Source organism: Ictalurus furcatus, chromosome 9 (assembly GCF_023375685.1).
Source record: "Ictalurus furcatus strain D&B chromosome 9, Billie_1.0, whole genome shotgun sequence".
NCBI classification, from domain to species: Eukaryota; Metazoa; Chordata; class Actinopteri; order Siluriformes; family Ictaluridae; genus Ictalurus; species Ictalurus furcatus.
In genome coordinates this window covers 7,153,510-7,172,384 of record NC_071263.1, presented here as the reverse complement: position 1 = coordinate 7,172,384, position 18,875 = coordinate 7,153,510, and the positions used below count along the sequence as shown (strand labels likewise).

The 18,875-nt window shown below is 40.3% G+C and overlaps 1 protein-coding gene across 1 annotated transcript in view; it reads right to left on the bottom strand.

The window, feature by feature from the left end:
* The window catches only part of mdga2a (MAM domain containing glycosylphosphatidylinositol anchor 2a), a 192,628-nt gene that overhangs the window by 22,686 nt on the left and 151,067 nt on the right, over positions 1-18,875 (bottom strand). The window lies entirely within an intron of this gene.

Sequence of the window (18,875 nt, the reverse complement as noted above, 5' to 3'; positions counted from 1 at the left end):
CCAGTGATTAGGATAGGTGACCTACTACTGGCCTACTGATAAGGAGTGTGTGTCCTTGCTTGTGTTGCTTGATCCTAGTGCAGTTTTTGACACTAGTGATCATACTATTCTCCTTGATATATTAGAAAATGTTGTTGGACTTAAGGGAACAGCCCTCTCCTGGCTCAGGTGTTATTTGACTGATCACTATCATTTTGTAGATGTAAATGGTGACTTCTCTATGCATTCTAATGTAAAGTTTTGTCTTCCGCCAGGTTGTGTCCTTTAGACCCACTGCTTTTTTTTTCTATATATATATATTATTTCTGGGTAAAATTACTCTTAAACATGGTATTAGCTTCCACTCTTATGCTGATGACACACAGCTATCAGCTGTATGTTTCAGTATAGCCAGATGACAGACACTCACTTTATAAAGTTGAGGAATGTGTAAAGGACATTAGACAGAGGATACTTAATTCTGACAAGACAGAAATACATACACAGATAAAATACATATACAGTGCCATGTAAAAAATATTTGCCCCATCCTGATTTTTTCTGTTTGTGTGTATTGTATATCTCATACTAAATTGTTTCAGAAATGAAAACAAAATCTGGATTCGGAATTCGATGGAGTAGGACGCGAAGTTGGAGGCTCCTGCTGATTTCGATTAAAATTGTAATTAATTTGCACTTTTCGGTCATACAATATATTTTGACTTATTCTACTCTGTTTCCTTGTTTGCAATTTTAACTTTGTGGTACATTAAAATGTCTGGAAAGAACACGAAAACCCATGGTAGCATTCAGACACGACTAAGGCCGAGTGTGCGCGCCGCGAGCGAGTCCCCTTCTCCCCCTGTATCCGCGTCGCTGAGCGGTGGCCCTGACTTCGCCGCACTCAAGCTTGAGTTGCTGGCTTTACTGAGGAAGGACATCGCCGATATTTTTAAAAAGGAGCTCCAGAAGCTCCAGGAGACTCTCGGGGGTGCGCTGTCTACTATCCAGCTTGACCTGCAGGCCGTGAAGACACAGCTGGCTAGTGATAAAGTTGCTACCGAGGCTACCATGTCAACAATGAAAGGTACTGTTGGGGAAATGGAGCACGCTCTCTCCGGTTGCACCGATGACATAGTTCATATGAAGACTACTATCGAGTCTCTCACTGCGACCGTGACTCAATTAGAGAATAAATGTTAGGATTTAGAGTCGATGTCATGGCGAAATAACGTTAGGATAGTGGGAGTTCCAGAGGGCGCTGACACCTGTACAACTGCTGCTGTAGCGGCCTTGTTAAAAGAAGCGTTTGGTCTGGAGAAGGAGCCGGTTTTGGACCGGTCCCACCGGACCCTTCAGCCGAAGCCCAAGCCTGGTGAACGACCACGAGCTATTGTGTGCAGATTCCACTATCACAGTGACTGTGTTGACATTTTACACCGTGCGAGAGAGCTCCAGCGGATTAAAGTGAGGGATTTGACCATCTCCATTTTCCCTGACTACACAGCCAAGACAGCCCGGGCCCTGGCCGCATTTAACGAGGTTCGGCATCAACTTCGTGGTATTGAGGGCGCTCGCTATGGAATACTCACCCAGCTTGGCTTCGCATTACATATAACAGTGTCCAGAAGGACTTTATTTCAGCGGAGGAAGCAGGAGACTATGTTAAACTCATGATATCGGGGTGAACTGCATCACCTACACAGCGGAGTCTTTTTCGCTCTTCTTTTATTTTTGTTTTTTGCACTCGGCCTTCCAGCTTTACAGAATTCGGATTTTTATTGAAGATATTGCCGTTGCATTACTCCACCTAGATTTTGTGGACTTACTCCTCTTAAAATTTACTTCTGTATTAATGTGCTTCTCTGTTTTGATGCTCTGACCGGGTTAGAGTTTCTGTTTTTTAATTTTATTAGTGTTATCTCTTTGGCTTTACGTGCTACACTGTTATATTATTTGTTACAAGTCTTTAAAAGGTAAGGACATTATATGTATAATTGTGTGCAGACTGTTTATCAGTCTTGGTAATTTTGTTGGTTAGTCCAGCTTACTCTCCGAGTTGTTTTCACATTGTGGACAACGTTCGGTTTTTGTAGGATATACTGCTGTCTCATTTGTTTATGGAGACTTTGGGTGTGTGGGTGTTCGGTGGATTGTGAGAGTAAGCAGAACATGCCAGTGTTTTGAAGGATGTAATGTTATTTAATTGCAAATCTGTTTTTAGAGGATTTAAACCTAACATGGTGAACAAATTATATTATATAATTCAGGCAATTTTACTGGGGTTATCTCATACAGTGTAGCAAGTAATAATCTGGAAAGACCTTTGGAATATCACAGTCTAAAACTGGATTTAAAGAGAAGCAAATTAGTAAATGAATCACATGTAAATGAATCATACGTAAATGAATCACATGTAAATGTATCACTCGCATATGAATCTCACATGAAAATGAATCTCATGAAAATGAATCACATGTAAAGGAATCATACGTAAATGAATCACATGAAAATGTGTCACTTTAATATGAATCTCATGTAAATGAATCACATGTAAATGAATCACATGTAAATGAATCACATGTAAATGAACCATATGAAAATGAATAAATAAATTAAAGACAAAAAAAAAGAAAAAAAGAAATGAAAACAAAATCTAAGATAAAACAAAGGCAACCTGAGTAAATACAAAATACAGTTTTTAATTGATGTTATTTATTGAAGCAAAAAAGTTATCCAATACCAAACAGAATTCCACACAAAGAACATCATACCTACTGACAAGCATGGTGGTGGAAGTGTGATGGTGTGAGGATGCTTTGCTGCTTCAGTGCCTGGGTAACTTGCAGTAATTGAGGAAAACATGAATTCTGTACTCTACCAGAAAAGTGAACTGGATTATGCAGCAAGACAATGATCCAAAGCATAGGAGTAATCCTAGTCATAGAAGTAAGTGAAAGACTGATCTCCAGTTATCGGAAGCGTTTGATTGCAGTTATTGCTGTTAAAGGTGGCACATCCAGATTTTAAGTTTAAGGGAGCAATTAGTTTTTCACATTGGTGTATTTCACATATTTCACATATGTGTTGGGTAACTTTTTTTTGCTTCAATAATAATAAAAAAATTAATAAAAACTATATTGTGTGTTACTCAGGTTGCCTTTGTCTTATGTTGTATTTAATTTGAAGATCTAAAACTATGACGTATGAGACTGTACTAGGACCACATGCAGCTAGAAGTAAGCTTTCTGATTACGTAGTAACTCAGTTACATGGAGTTGCATAGTTCCATAGGATGGACTTAGTTACATCATGGCCAGCAGTAAAAGACCTTGGTGTGATTACTGACTCCAGTCAAGCTTGTGTAGATAATATTACTAGAATAGCTTTCTTTCATCTCAGAAATATTGCTAATATAATAAATATAATGTCACTATATGCTGCAGAAGCAGAAGTTTCCACATCGAGTCAAACCCCCCGCGCTGCCCGCTCGCCCTCGAGCTGAATTAAAGTGCCAGTACACCGTTGAAAGATTTAAATGAAGATGATTTGACAAAAAAGTATATATTGCACAGAAAAATATATTTGTAGAGTAGTATATTTCATATTCAGTTAATGTTTATATATAAAGTTTATATTATATTTTACCATTTTGATGTTCAATGATGAAGTAGAAATGCTTTTGTTAGTGGTGAGTGAATGTGAGACTAACAGGAGGTTTTTTACAATTCAGTCAATGTTACTATGAATTTATAACATTCAATAAGTTAAGATATCTTACTTTAATCTTCAGAATTTAGTTAATGTGTTAATGTTTATTTGAGTAATGTGTTTTCTGTTTATGAGACCAGTTACTGTGAAACAACTCGTTGAAATGGAGAGAATGAAGTTTTTATTTGCATTTCTTACAGAATTATTTTAAATGAATCATTATTAATTTATAAGAAGGTATAAAAGGCAGAACTATCGGTATCGGTTATTCACTCTGAATAATCGGTTATCGGTATCGGCTGAGAAAGTTTGTATCGATACATCTCTAATATATGCATCTCTCACCAAAAAACTGGGTGGTCTGCCACCAAAGGTACCATTATTTAAGTTGTTTAACACATCAAGATGTAAAATATGTAAATATGAAATGAAAGCTGCTGTCTCCTATTGCTTCATTCATATATATGAGCAGAAATATAGAGTCCATACCACAAGATACAAACCACTCATCAGCAGTAAGAATCAGAAAGCCAGACTGGAATTCGCAAAGAAATACAGAGATGACTCACAAAAGTTGGACCTAAGATTAACCTGTACCAAAGTGACGGAAATGCCAAAGTGTGGAGAAAGAAAGGATCTGCTCATGATCCAGAAACATTCAAGCTCATCTGTGAAACATGGTGGAGGTAGTGTCATGGCTAGGGCTTACATGGTTGCTTCTGGAACAGGCTCACAAATATTTAATGATGATGACTCCTGATGGAAGCAGCAGAATGAATTCAGAAGTTTACAGGGACATTTTGTCTGACAATTTACAGAGAAATGCATCCAAATTAATCATGCAGCAAGACAATGATCCAAAACACTGCCAACTCAACAACTTATCGGGGGAAAAAGTGGAAGGTTTTAGAATGGTCAAGTCAATCACCAGACCTTAATCCAATTGAGCATACATTTCACTTCCTGAAGAGGAGACTGAAAGGAGAACCCCCCTGAAACAAACAACAACTGAAAGCGGCTGTATTAAAAGTCTGGAAAACCATCACAAAAGAAGAAACAAACAATTTGGTGATGCTGATGACTGTAAAGCTGCTTTGGGACAATGTCCGTTCTTGAAAGCGCTGTACAAATAAAAAATTTAATTGAATTGATAAGTGGTCAGTGGTCAGTCATGTAACATGTTCGTAGTTTGTTTTCTGCCTAAGAAATATGGAAGGTGTAGTTCATTGATTCAGCTGAGAGAGTTGCAAATAGAGATATGACAACCAATATGAAACAGCAGATTTCACTATTTCCAGTCATATCAAACTCAGTACCCTGAAACATAAATAAAACAAAAATGTAACTGTTGTCATGTCAGCACCAGATTTGGTGCTGAACCACATTTCCCAGAACACAATGCAGCCTACAAACATAGACTACACTTCCTAACTCACTTATTGTCATATTCACAGTCACCAGACTACTGATCACACCCAGCACTATTTAAAGTACTCTCACTCACTCACCACAAAATGCTCAGTTCATCATTGCCTGACTTACCAAGCCTTTTGTTATTGTTCTCGCTATTCTGGTGTTTGACTTTCTGTATTACCTGGTTTCACAGTTTGGCTTTTGCCTAGTCTATGTTGTCTGTTGATCACCTGAATCTCTGCCTGTTATTGACTTTGACATTGTTTCATTTTTGGATTGTTTGCTTGATATTAATAAACCTCACTTGCAACTGCAACCATCTCCACCACCTGGTAATTGTTGAATTACTTACAGAATGCAATTTCAAAAACTCATATGAACTACTGTAAACAGTTTTAAAATGGGCAATAACATTAAAATTCCTCTGAAATAAAAATGTCAAAGCCCTGTGTGCATGGAGTCTGCATGTTCTCCCTATGTTTGGGGGGTTTCCTCAGGGTACTTCGGTTTCCTGCCGCAGTCCAAAGACATGCGTTGCAGACTGACTGGCATTTCCAAATTGTCCATAGTGTGTGAATGGGTGTGTGAATGTGTGTGCGATTGTGCCTTGCAATAGGTTGGCACCCTGTCTAGGGTGTCCCTTGCCTTGTGCCCCAAGTTCCTTGGGTTAGGCTCCAGGCTATGTGACCCTGTGTAGGATAAGTGGTATGGAAAATGGAAGGATGAACGGATGAAGTTTCCATCATTTGTAAATGGCTTCTCATGTAAAATGTAGCTAGTAGAGTTTTCTAATAAGGCTAATTGTTAGGAAAATTCATAAGAAAAGAAGTTGTCTGAAATGCCTGCAATGAAACACAGGTCACAAGATCCTTTTTTCATGCTCATGAATGAAGACTTCTAATACATCATTAGGTGAATAAAACTACATTTATGAGTAGGAATTTCAACCAGACTTCCATTTAGTTTATAATTACTCAACCCTCTGTAACCCTTAAATAATGTAAACAACTTTTTTTTATAATAGTAAGGACCATATCTTAAGATGAATTTGCTGAAATGCCATACGATTGGACATGAATTTCTCATACGAAATGAACAACCACACAAACCAAAAAAGAGAGAAAGAATTCTCAGTAAAAATCATTATGGGATTACAAAATATACAGAGCAGGCAAAATAGTTTTTTTTGTAGGATGTGTGAAGCAACAAATTTACCTTTTGACCAAGTGCTACACTAAGCTACTTCTTGGCTCAATTCAATAAGTGATGGCCAATTTAAAGTCCAATATATGGCAGGAACAATTACTTCATCCAACTAAAAGGACCCTACTTTTACTTAAATGAATTTTGATTAATGCCTGTTATACAAACACAGCAGATGGGAAGCCATGTTTAATTAAAACCCAACACAGTTAGCTCCATCATGTATTTCTGCGAGGACTCTGAGTGAAGAAACAGCTCGTCAGTAAGCAAGATATAATAGTTGTGTAATCACAAACTGACTGAATGCAGCTTTTTTAGACCCCTTCCAGGAAAGCTATACATCTTGCAATATAATTTTCATTGCTGGGCTACTTGGAAACTTTCATGAGATTTAATGCCAATTAAAGATTAATGTACTAAACGAGTGTGATGTTAACAAACCACAATCATTTTAATGAAACAACAGAAGATTCTTTTTAATTAAATTCTTTTTATTCTTTTTAATTGAGAAAAAATGTCATCTAAATGAATGCAAATGTTTTTTTTTTTTTTTTTTTTTTTTTTGCACATTACAGGGTTATTCAAATACTCATTAGTGTAATTGTGAACATAAGCTTGGCTTGTTACTGTTAATGTTAACATTGCAACAAGTAGGCAAGCTGTAAATGCACAGTGCTGGCAAAACAGTGCTGGTGTAACATCTTGGCGACAATAACTTTTACCAGGAGGTTTTGCTGAGTAGCATAGTTTACATTGTCTCTTATGCAGGCTTGGGGAGTAACGGAATACATGTAATGGCGTTACATAATCAGGATACAAAAAACTGGTAACTGTAATCCGTTACAGTTATGTCAAAAAACAAAGTAGTCAGATTACAGGTACATTTTGTAAAAAATGGTAATACTATCAGGAATACAATTTTTTTAAATTAGTTTGTTGACATAACACAATATAGACAGCTGCTTGATTATAGTTCTGGTTCTTTCTTGCCAGTTGTGGCTTATGTGAGCAACCTCCTGGTGCATGTGCAAATAAATTGCAAAAGTTCATTTGTTACAAAAAAAACACAAATTGTTCTCTGAAATGCTTTTGTTAGGGCATAGGGTTGTTGTTATACATCCTCTTTTTCCCGGACATGTCCTTTTTCGGACCTTTAAACGTGTCTAAATTTGGGAAAATGTCCAGGATTCTGCTTTAGTTTCATTATGATGTGCTTATGGTCTAATACTGCAACGTGTGTGTGCATATTTGCATTGCTTTAACCCCTCTCTGTAATTCCAGCCTTCTTGCACACCAACTGGTCGATTATAAATGGCTTGCAGCAACTATTGGCCAAATTCCTGCCTCTCAACCATTAGCCTACTCTCAGCGAACGCGCGAAGGTGAAGCTCTGTTGTGTTTTTTATGAAGGAATTTGTCACTGGTCACTGGTTCACTGGTCTAGCTGATGTTCCTCACACCACAAGACAAAAAGCCGGCACTTGAGCACGTACAATTTCCATGTGGATGGTGCTCTAGCGTTTAACATGGTCTCTACAACCTCAGTTGTGTGACCAGAATCTATGAGCTGGTGCCCCTCAGGGGCCAGACCCACAGTTTCCGTAGTTCTGGCCGAGGGTGATAAATCAGCCCTCCAGCTTGAGACAGTAGATCCACTCTAGGGGCTCAAATGGGGGCACCCGACAGACCTTCCAGGACCACAGAAGGTCCCATGAAGGTATGCGCGGCCTGCAGATGGGCCTCAGCCGTCTGATACCATGCATGAACCTCGAAGTTAGAGGATGTTGCCCCACAGAGGCTCCCTCAACAGGGACGTGGCTGGCCGAAATGGCGGCCACATAACCCTGATTGTAGAAGGAGCCCACCCCGCTGAGAAATGTTCTTGTAGGAGCTCCAGGACTGTAGCTATTGTGCAGTTTACTGGGTCTACAGTGGATCCCTGCGGACGGGAATCTCCCAAGGAATGCCATCTTGCAGGGATATTATCTCTCAGAACCATGTTCGAGCTGGCCAAAAAGGTGCTACTAGCAGACTGTCTTGGCGAACTCTCGCTAGAGCTTGTGGGAGCAGAGCGATGGGGGGAGCAGCATACAGATGTGACCTCGGCCACACGTGTGGACTCCACCCCAAAAGTCTCCCAAGATCCATCTTTATCTTGCTCAGTGTTGATAGGATTGACACTACACATGTTGGGGATAGAAACGCCCTCATCGTAGTAGAATCCTATAACCCCTAGAAAAGTTGTCCACTGCACTGGGGAAAGCATACTTTTCTGAGATTCAACCTGAGCCCCAAGCTCTTCATGTGGGAGAGAACAACATCTCGATGTTGAACTGCCAGCTCCCTGGATCGTGCTAGAATTAACCAGTCGTCCAGGTAGTTTGGTACACAGATGCACTGGAGTCCCAATGGAGCCAGAGTGACATCCATGCACTTTGTGAAGGTGCGAGGGGATAAAGCTAGCGATATTGTGGAAATATGCACCTTTTAGATCTATCGCCACAAACCAGTTCTTGAACTGAATCTGTGGCACGATAAGTTTGAGCGTCAGCCTCTGAACCTGTATGTCCGAAGAGTACGGTTCAGATGACACAGATCTAAAATTGGCCGCATACTCCCACTTTTTTGCGGAACAGGAAATAATGGCTGTAAACCTCCCACCCTTCGGGAACGGGGTGCATGTTCTATGGCCCCATTGTCCAAAAGGGAACTTACTTCCTGCGCTAACGTCAGGCTCTGGTCTGTGCTGACTGCTGTGGTGAGCACACCTGTTAAAGGGGGGGGGGGTCGAGCTATAAACTGGGCCCGGTAATCCTTTCTACAGTAGACAGAACCCATGGAGACACATTTGGCAGTAGTTTGCATGCTGCCCGATGGTCTTTTAGTGACGTTAATTATTCCACATTCTATTGGAGGGAAAGCATCAGATTTTCATTGCCCTGTGACAGGTCGCTGACCAGCACTGAACACTGAAAACTTGGGGACCGCCTTGGCTAGGGGAGGCCCTACAGTAGCACTGGGGGCTACTTGCCCTAACAACCTCATGTCCCCAGATACATCCCTCTACAGCCCCTCAGGACCGCTCTTCTTTGCCTGCTTGGCCTTTATGACCATTCGCAGATCAGGCCTAGTAGCAGACGGCGACTGTGGCCGCCCGGTTCCCCTAGCTGTCTGTGGGGGTTGGCGAGCTGCCATACTCACCTTCTGGGACTCCCTCACACTAGTGCTGGCCCAGGCTCCATTTGTGGATGCCCGGGTGAGCTCGAGACAACAGGGAAGGAACTGGCTTTTTTTTGAATGCCACCATATGTCGAGCTCACTCAGCAGGTCTGCTTGGTAGGCCTGCAACCCTGTCATTGTCTGCAGTGACCCACAAGCAAGACTACTACTGCATAGGCTTGCCCACCAATGCCACAGTGGCCTTACATGGCTTGGATGCAAGCCGGCCCCCGCAATTACCTACCGTCGGTGGAGAGAGGTAGCTCGCAAGCGCCTCCTCCACCTTGAGCATAGTTAAATAGCTATGCTGTTCATTCCCACAATGGCTGAATAATCCAACATCGTGGGGTTATGAATATGGCTTATGCATGGTTTTCCCCCAGAAGCCTGAGATTTTGTCATGCACTTCTGGAAGACAGGGGAGTTTCTGCAGTGTGAGGGATTTACTTTCACTGGGTAATCACTTCAAGCAGCTCTTTATATGCTCCTCTCAGTTTTTAACACATCCTTCTAACTCCTCGGAGTCAGAGAGGAATTATTACCTTTTGGCTTTCCATAGCGGAAGGAGGAGTTGCGACGCGAGCTCCAAAATCCAGCAGAGAGCCGAACCTGGAAGACAGAGCAGGAGATAGAGCAGCGCTTGTCTCCGGCTCCTCTTCCGGATCTATAAGAGATCCTCCGAACCTGAGACGGCTGGCTGCCTCGGTAGCGGCCGGCCCAGATTCGCGAGGCTCTGAAACCCGACTCGCTTCGGCTTCCGAGAAGAGCACAAGTCGCGAGCCGAGCTGCTTAATGTAGGCGTTACCATGCGCAGCCTCTTGAGGCTGCCATCGCATGCTACACTCTAAACACTTCACCAAGAAAGTGTGCACTTTTCCCCATAACGAAACGGGAGCAAGCCGTAACACACTTCCTGAATTCTGTCTTGCTCATTACCTCTCTTTTCCTCTAAAAAAAGGATAGAAAAGTTAAGAGATTTTGGAAAATATCGAGTAGACATCAAGCGTTTTTGTCACACAAACAACAGACATGCAGTGTCGCTGAAGATAATAAGGCTGGCGGCATGGTTCACAGGTGCCATATATATCATGCGATGCGCTTAAGTAGAGGCATGATTTTACACAAGCTTCAGATACCGGTCACGTGCGCAAGGCATTCCCATACTGTTATGCTAAATGCGACGTCGAAGTTCCCTTTGAAAGGGAACACACTGTGTACGGAAGGTAACCCAATTTAGCATGCATTTCACAGCCTGAAGGCAAAACTGAAGGGAGAAGCCCCACCCCCTGTCCCAAAACAAACAACAACTAAAAGAAACTGCAGTACAAGACAGGAAAAGCATTACAAAAGAAGAATACAACAGTTTGGTGATGCCTGTGGGCCGCCAGTTTGATGCAATTATTGCAAGCAAAGAATCTATAACCAAATATTAAGTGTTATTTACTTTAATTTTCTTTAAGACTATCTGTTCCAACATTTTTGCTCACCTAAAAATTATGTGGCCTGCCACTAAAGCTACCTTTGCTCTAAGCCACCTTTTTTCTAAGTTTGCTTAATACATCTAGGAAATGAAAGCTGAAATTCTGATTTACCATTTTTAGCAAAAAATAAAAGACTTGGCCTTCAACTCAGTTCAATTTATTTATCAAGTACATTTAATTACAACACATGTTGTTCCAGGGCGCATGGTGCCTTAGTGGTTAGCACGTTTGCCTCACACCGCCAGGGTTGTGGGTTCGATTCCCGCGGCTCTGTGTGTGCGGAGTTTACATGTTCTCCCCGTGCTGCGGGGGTTTCCTCTGGGTACTCCGGTTTCCTCCCCAGTACAAAGACATGCATGGTAGGTTGATTGGCATGTCCAAAGTGTCTGTAGTGTATGAATGGGTGCGTGAGTGTGTATGTGATTGTGCCCTGTGATGGACTGGCACCCTGTCCAGGGTGTACCCTGCCTTGTGCCCGATGCTCCCTGGGATAGGCTCCAGGTTCCCCGTGACCCTGAAAAGGAGTAAGCGGGAGAAGATGGATGGATGGATGGATGGATGGACATGTTGTTCCAAAGTGCTGTACAGATTCAACAAATAAAACAACAATTCCACTAAACAACAGTCAGTGATAAAATTCAGGACCCTAGCCACTATTAAATGCTAAAGAATAGAAGTGCGTTTTTAGAGCTGATTTAAAACTAGACAAGGAAGGAGCAGACCTAATATGTAATGGGAGACTGTTCCACAAGCTAGGGGCCACAACTGCAAAACGCTCGATCTCCCTTAAATTTACATTTAAAACAAGAAGATTAGAAGATCTCAACTGACTCGGTGTTAAGTAGGAAGACAAGAGGTCACAGATATATTTGGGAACAAGCCCAGCCAAGGCCTTATAGACAAACAACAGAATCTTAAAATCTATATGAAACTTCACCAGCAGTAAGTGAAGAGAGGCAAGAAATGGTGTGATGTGCTCTGTCTATTTGGCAGCAGCATTTTGCACCAGCTGTAACCGGAGATGATTGTGGAAGACCAACATAAAGACTCTGTGGTTCTTTATATGAGACTGCACATTAAATGATAGGGATCCTAACTGAGCTTGAATTACTGAAGCAGAGCTATGAGAGCCTGAGACGGCTGGCTGCCTCGGTAGCGGCCGGCCCAGATTCGCGAGGCTCTGAAACCCGACTCGCTTCGGCTTCCGAGAAGAGCACAAGTCGCGAGCCGAGCTGCTTAATGTAGGCGTTACCATGCGCAGCCTCTTGAGGCTGCCATCGCATGCTACACTCTAAACACTTCACCAAGAAAGTGTGCACTTTTCCCCATAACGAAACGGGAGCAAGCCGTAACACACTTCCTGAATTCTGTCTCAAAAGTATAGTATCAAAACTTCAGTTTTGGATTCACTGAGCTGCAAAAAGTTACTCTGCATACAAGTTTTAACTTTCTCAAAGCGGTTCAATAAACTGGTAACAGCACCATTACTATCTGAGTTTATAGGAATATAAAATTGGGCATCATCGCCATAGCAATGATACGAAATATTATATTGCTGAAAGATTGAGCTCAAAGGAAGCATATAGAGAGCAAATAGCAGAGGAGAGAGAACAGACCCCTGAGCAACCCCATAGTGTAAAGAAGCTGAAGAAAAGGAGAAGTTCCCTAAATGTACTGCAAAGCTCCTGTCACACAAATAGGAGGCAAACCATTGCAAAGCCCACCCTGAATGCTGACCCAGTTGTGTAATTGATCTAAGAGAAGTCTATGATCAGTGGTATCAAATGCTGCGCTTAGGTCTAATAGCACCAAACCGGCACAAGATCAACAAAGGGAGAAAATCAACAGAGAGGAGAATGTCGTTTACCACCTTCAGAAGGGCAGATTCAGTACTATGTCTTTGTCTAAAGTCAGACTGATAACTGTCAAGAAGGTTAAATGTATTAAGGTAAGTGTGCAGTTGATGATAGACAGTTTTTTTTACCAGTTCTGTAGTTGACTGTAGGTCTGTAGTTGGCATACGAGGAATGGTCCAAATCCCATTTTTTAAGTAGTGGTTTAACAATTGCATGTTTAAAATATACAAGAAACTACCCCATTTGCCAGTGAACTATTCACAATTGTTGTGACGTCCAAAGCTGTTCCAATACGTGCAGAGGGGACTTGGATGGTCTTTTAAGCTGACCCTGCAATCAAGATGAAGTCCATTGAGGATATCAGGCAAATATTTTGTATTCTGCAGTTGCGATACACTATATGTTAGCGGCTGGAGGTAAAATGCTTTGTTGCCATGACTACATTTTTAATTCATGACATCGCTCAGCAAATCTTGCTATAAAGAAAGAGAGAGAGAGAGAGAGAGAGAGAGAGAGAGAGAGAGAGAGAGAGAGAGAATGAATCATAGGACCAGAAATAATTAAATAAAGGCTGTGATGCCCTTGTAAAATCAAATAAATATTTATTAATAATTTCTGTGAACATCTTTTATATTCTGAACATGTTTTAATTGTTCTCTTCACCAAAGAGAAGTTTTAGCTGTCAGAAATTGATACTTATTTATCTTAATGTTCATGTAGACACAAGCACACACAAGATCACATATACATTTACATCATAGTTTCCTATTCCTGCATGTAGTAAGGCTTAATACATGACCTTGTATTATAAGGCTTAATACATGACCTTGAGTAGTACATAATGGAACCCAGAACCCATTTGTAGTAAGTGTTTTCCATATTATAACAGTAATAGGCCATAGGTAGACCTAGTCTAAAGTTAACAGTATAACTATTTCACATCGTGTACATCGTCCCTATATATTAAATGTATGTCTATTACATTGGACCAACAGCTGTTCTTCCTGAAACCACAATTAATCGATTAGCCGTGGTTTCAGGAAGAATGACTGGCTTAACTGCAGTGTTAAAACGACCAGTCCTGCTTCTTTTTTGAACGGTCAGCCAGATGTTTCTGTAACGCGCCCCATGGAAACATTTTTTCTGTAGGCCATTTCCATTGTTTTTTTTTTCCATTGTATTTGCAGTGTTTCTGATTTTGCATGTGTATTGTGCATTTGCATGTGTTTTCTGATTTTGCATGTTACTGACATATAAAGTTTTAATATTACAGTCATATATTATTAATCTGGAATTTAAAAAACATATAGGGTGGTGAAGGCTTTGAGGTTACCTCATAATGATGCTGCAACATTCCAGAGAAATGCAGAGAAACACCAGAGAAACACCATTACAGTGTAAATGAAAACCTAATCAAGTTAGGACAAAATATTTATTTACAATGTGCAAGTATGAAATATAATTCCAAATTAACATAGTTGTACCTTCCCAAAAACAAATTCAGACTTTTCTGAAATGAGCTCATTTAATTGTATTTGAATTAGATTGGACTTGGAAGATTTTCTTTTCTACTGCAAGCACAAGCTGGTAGTCAAGGATGCATAAACAATGTCATTAAGGATATTTACAGTTAGGCCAAGTAAGTATTTGGACACTTTTGTTTTTATAATTTAATATGTATTTTATTAGGAACACCTGTACACCTACTCATTCATGCAATTATCTAAGCAGCCAGTACAGCAGTGCAATGCATAAAATCATGCAGATGTGGACCAGCAGCATCGGGTAATGTTCACATCCACCATCAACATGGGGAAAAAAGATAGCTCAGTGATTTTGACTGTGGCATGATTGTTGGTGCCAGACAACTGGTTGCTGGTTTGAGTTTTCTGTAACTGCTGATCTTCCTACACAACAGTCTCTAGAGATTACTCAGAATGGTGCAATAAATAAAAAAAACAATATGTTTAATCTTGAGGCTGATGGGCTACAACAGCAAAAGACCACGTTGGGTTCCACTTCTGTCAGCCAAGAACAGAAAGCTGAGACTACAGTGGGCACAGGCTCATCAGAACTGGACAGCTGAAGACTGGAAAAATGTAACCTGGTCTGATGACTCTCGATTTCTGTTGAGGCACACAGATGGTAGGGTCAGAATTTGGTGCCAACAGCATGAATCCATGGACCCAACCTACCTTGTGTCAACACTCCAGGCTGGAGGTGGTCTTATGGAGTGGGGAATGATTTCTTGGCTCACTTTGTGTCCGTAAATACCAATCAATCTTCATAGTCACATAGTCACAATCTTCAATTGTCACAGCCTATTTGAATATTGTTTGCTGACCACGTGAATACCTTCAAAGCCACAATTTACTCATCTTCTAATGGCTAATTCCAGCATGGTAATGCACCAAGTGTTCTTCAGTGGCCTTACAACATGGACCAGAATGTCTGTGTGGACCGCGTGGTATCCTTGCCATGAAGAATTGGACTGTTTTGAGAAAAATGGATGCAGTATTAATATAGTGTTCCTAATAAAGTGCTCAGTGAGTGTAGTTCTACTGCATATATCCACTTCAAATTTACAAACAAGTCTTTTAACTTTGTGCTTATAAATGCAAAAAAGAGTATGTTTCCACACTGCATTGCTTGATGTGTGCAACTGTCATTAATGCTATGCCCATTGCTGTTGAAGTGTCTTGTCACTGGAAAGGAGAAATCCTTTATTTTGATGGTAGAAAGTTGATGGCCAGTCTCATCTTGGTTTCTCCAATACAGCTGATTGTAACAGAAAGACAATAAAAAAATCCTAGATTGATTTTAGTAGTTGTATTAATCATTTTGCATGTGGAACATCTAGAATGTTTGCATGTAATTGTGCAACAGATTCTATTAGCCTATTTATTTAATTAATTCCTGGCAAGCAGATATTTTATGTTTTTATTCCATCTGTAGAAAATAAGTGGAGGACCCTTAAAAGGGGAAGCTGCCTCAGGATAATCCTGGAGCATTTTGAAGTTTTAAAGTAGAAATGTCACTGTTTTATTAATGGGATAATAAGTGAATAAATAAATGAATTCTCTCTATCCTAGCAGAGAGATTAGCCTTCTTCCTGGAACGTGTAGAAGTCAGTGCATTTGCTCTTTTAATTGTGCCAACACAGGCCATGGCACAAGCTATGATTCTTATCCACAGTTGTAAAAATAATTGCACATTTCCTTAATTTTTGGAGAAATTCTTCATTCTCACTGGCTGAAACAACGGGATGTCCAGGATTGTTTTTTTTTTTTTTGAGTATTTTTGGGGCTAATATGGTTGCAGCATAAATTATCCACTATTAGGCTCTGGCAGAATTAGGGAGATGTCCTGCTGAAATGGCAATATTGATAATGAACTGGATGGAGGATTGTAGCTTTAAGTTATGTCGCTGCTTCCTTGAATTAAAGGTCCTTTCTCCAGACAAAAACTGCTCGACCTTTATCTGTTGGCTTGATCACAGTTTCATTACTTTTGTTCAGATATTTCAGGGTTGTGTATTGTTCTGTGGGTAAATTGAGGCTTTTGGTGGATTTTTAAAATTTTAATTATGGTGGCAATTTCTCTTTCAGAGGTATGGATGAAACAATCCAATCTAATACAATACTGATTTGGTGAAATTATATTTGGAAACGTCAATGAGGTTTCCATTGGCTTCAGGTAGTCTGGATGATATAGTGTATTCATCAAAAATGTTATCAGTAAAATTGTACCAGGTATCACTATAAATGTTGCTATTGGTTAGGAACATTTCACGCAACAAGCAGCAATCATGGTTAAGGTGAAACAGCTTCCTAAAGGTCTCATGGACAACAGTATTAAACAACACTTGTAATGCAATTGGTTTTATAATATGCAGCTGGAAAGTTCAACGAACCACAACTAATCATCCCTGGATAGGTTGCCACAAAAGATTTCACAACATACTCTCAGACTAATGATAAGGAAGGTAAGAGAGAAGCCAACAGTGACTTGAAAAGAGCTGCAGAATGACCTGAAAGCGGCAGGAACAAGAGATACACAGAAACAATAAGCAATGAACTGCACAACAATCATCTTCGTTCATACACCCCACAGAAAACTCCTCTGCTAAAAATGAAGAACACCCAAGAATACCTTACCCATGGTGAAGTATGGAGGTGGGGGCATCAAGACATGGAGCTGATTCTCTGCAAGTGGTACTGGGGCATAAAACCTCACTGAAGGAAACATGAATGGAGTGATGTACTGGGACATATTAGATGAGGACTTATCTCATTGGCCAAAAAACTGAATCTAGGGAGAAGATGGATTCAACAAGACAACAAACCTAAACATACAGCCAAAATAATATACACTTGGTTTCTGAAATTGAAAGTGAAGGTACTTGCATGGCCAAACCAATCTCCTGACTTGATTTATGGAGAATTTTGATGTACATCAGAGGGAGCCTTGTAACCCTGGGGAATTGAAGATGATTTGTCTGTTTCTCGCATGAAATCACTATAAAATTGTGCAAATGGGAGCAAAAACATTAATCTAAAAAATAATTTTACTTTACTTACTTTCTAAGAGATATGCTTGGTTTTGACACATGTATATCACCCCCCAGTGGCCAGTTTGAATGAGATAGTATCAGATAGTACTGGGTCTTGAACCAAACCTACCAATCAAATGTAGGGATGCACCGAAATGAAAATTCTTGGCCGAAGCCGAAACCGAATATGATGAAAAACTTGGCCGAAAGCCGAAGGCTGAATACCGAACACGTTTTTTTTCCGCGTTTTTACCATTTATTTTGCCATTTTTATCACCATTGCATAAATTAAATAGTCAAAATGTGCTTTTTACTATTTTGTCTTGCTTTTCAAAGAAAAAAATCAATTACAAAAACTACAATTTCAAAATATTTATTTAACACTGAACATTTTTTTTTTCCATTCCAGCAGGCATAGGCTACCAACAAGGCACAATATAACTTTAAATAAATAAATGAGTAAAATAAAAATATATTTGTGGTCATCTTTGAGCCCCCCTTGAATAGCCTATGTTAGGTCTGTAACTGACTGCTGAAAGAATGTAACACTCTGTAGCCAACAACAAAAAGTGCATTAAAAAGTGCATTGACAAGAGTGCAAAAAATGGTTCTATTCGGTTCTATACGGCTGATTATATTCGGGATATATACTGCTCGTGTCCCTGTACACCTCGCGGAGTATTATAGTAGATATAGTATAGTTAGATACGTTGTTAATGTTATGTTCCTTGACAGATTTAGTTAGTTTAAACTATAGATTAGTTCATTTAGTCCCCGCTGGTTCTTCCGCTCCCAGTCCATAGTACTAGTTCATGGTTCTTGTTTTGTGTTTTGACCCTGTTTTCTGTGACCGTGACTTTGATTCCTGCTTTGCCCCGTTTATGCCTGTTTGCCGATCGCCCGACCCTTTGCCTGTCTTGACTAAGTTTTTTGGATTACGATTTGGATTTGTCTCCCTGCCTTTAAATAAATACGTCTTTACCTGCTTCTGTACTCTACTCCCTTACGTCTCGCGACGTGACAGAATACTCCGGAACAGAAACAAAACAAACACACGTGTCCACAGTAAACTTTCGTCAACATCCAAAGAGCACGTAGCTCGTGCACGTAGCTCGTGCATGCGTGCGCCCCCTCATCGAGGTCGTGACATTCGCACGTCTCACTCTGGTTGCTAGGCTATTTGGTTGCGTCATCAAACACGTCATTGTTCGGTCAAATTTATTCAGCTTTTTCACTTATTGCCGAACATTCGGTGCATCCCTAATCAAATGTTAACCCCCTCAAATGCCTGCTGAAATCTTACTGGCTGATGGTGGCCATGTTTTCAACCCTACTATTATGTTGAGGAAAAAAAGTTACATCCATTATGTATTGGGTCAATATGACTTCCACAGTTTAAATACACACAAAAACAGCAAAGAACAGCTTAAAACAGTAAACCTTTATTATGGCTTGTCTGAG